The sequence below is a fragment of the Apaloderma vittatum genome, unplaced genomic scaffold (genome assembly GCF_000703405.1).
Source record: "Apaloderma vittatum isolate BGI_N311 unplaced genomic scaffold, ASM70340v1 scaffold10805, whole genome shotgun sequence".
Classification (NCBI taxonomy): domain Eukaryota; kingdom Metazoa; phylum Chordata; class Aves; order Trogoniformes; family Trogonidae; genus Apaloderma; species Apaloderma vittatum.
Genome location: NW_009715483.1, coordinates 3,227 through 4,793, shown reverse-complemented (window position 1 = coordinate 4,793; position 1,567 = coordinate 3,227).

Sequence of the window (1,567 nt, the reverse complement as noted above, 5' to 3'; positions counted from 1 at the left end):
TCTGAGTTGAGCTCTTTCTCCCATTGGCCAAGGCTGTTGTCTCTGCCACTGATGCCTGTGGGGAAGCACCTTGTCTTTACAGCATTGGTTTCTCATGGCCTCCCCTTCCCCAGTCTTTACCCTGACAGGTGTTGGACCACAGATCTGCCTTCAGCTTTGCACATCTCCAGACCCCAGTGCCCTAGAGAAAGGCCTGTGGAATCATAGACGGACAGGATCTGCCTTCCCAGGAGCTGGGGTCAGGGCTTGTCCCTTTGAATTAATGAGACACATCCAGGTTTACTCATCATCACAGGACCTTTACCTTGCTTTTCGCATCCAGTCATCTCTTCATCCAGGTTCCTGCTCTTCCTGGATGCTGGGGATTCTTTGCCAGTAGCGCCTCTCAGTGGGACTCATTTACAGTCAAGAAACTTTGGAGTTTGAATGTGACTTGGACTTCCTGAGTAGTTTCCTCAACTTTCTCCCAGCCTCCAATGATCTCAGCACAAACTCATGGGAGAGGTCATTAAAGTGGTGCCTTGGTCTAGTGCTGTGCTCCTGTGCTGGGCCGGGCTCCAGGGATGGAAGGAGCTGATGGCAAGCAGGCAGCACTCCCGAGAGACAGCTCTGCCCAGGAGCAGCTCTTGTGCCCAGCGCAGCAGGGCTGAGGGCACTCACAGTCTTAAAGCTTAAAGCTACTCAGGATAGAGAGGATGACTTAAGAATTCACCGGAGGAGAAATCTTTGCAGTGCTTGAACACAGTAAGTCTCTGTATGCAAGGCAATGAAGCTGCAGCTCCTGGAGGCATCTACAGAAGCTGGACCAGCAACGGTTGATGGGATCTGTACGGAGGAGGCTCTTGTCAGTAAACTCTGACTGGCTGTGAAGGTGGGTGTCTGCTGCCTGTCGGGGTCAGCACTCAGCCTGCCCGGGGAGCTCCCCACGGTGCTGGGGGAGAAGATATGGGGAGGAAGGTGGGACCCCAGCAGGGCAAGTTCCTGCTGCTGCTGAGAGGGTGCTGCATGTGTCAGGGCTGCGCACAGCTGTAGATAAATCCCATAATGAGGAATTCCTAATGTAGAAGTCAAGGCAGAGATTTCCTGAGATATAGTTTTCCCTTTCTTATTCCACTGGTTTATGCAATGAGAGAAAAGGATAAACGGGAAAGGAGCTCTCAAGGTTGAAGAAGTGATTGAGTCTCCTGAACTGTGCAAATCAGTAGGTCTTCTGGGAGCCTTGTAACGCGTCTTCAGCTGTTCCTTTCCCTGTGCACAGCACCAGCATCAACTTTGCTGGACCCATCAGGGTTGCTCTACCCTTTTCTACCTGTAAACAGCAACATTCCCCAGCCAGTGCCCTGCAAACCGGAAGGGTTCTGTAGGAGAGTGCACAGATGGGTTTGTGAACAGGGAAAAAATGTGGGACAGGAAACACCTCCCAGGGTGAGAGTCTCCTGGCAGCAGAGATGTGGTCAGGGAATCAGAGGAAATTAAACCCAGAAAATATTTTGGGAAGGAGAATTCTGAAATCTCCAACTGGTCCCCTCCAGGGTAGAGCCTTTCCTCTGAGCAAGACTTCTTGTCT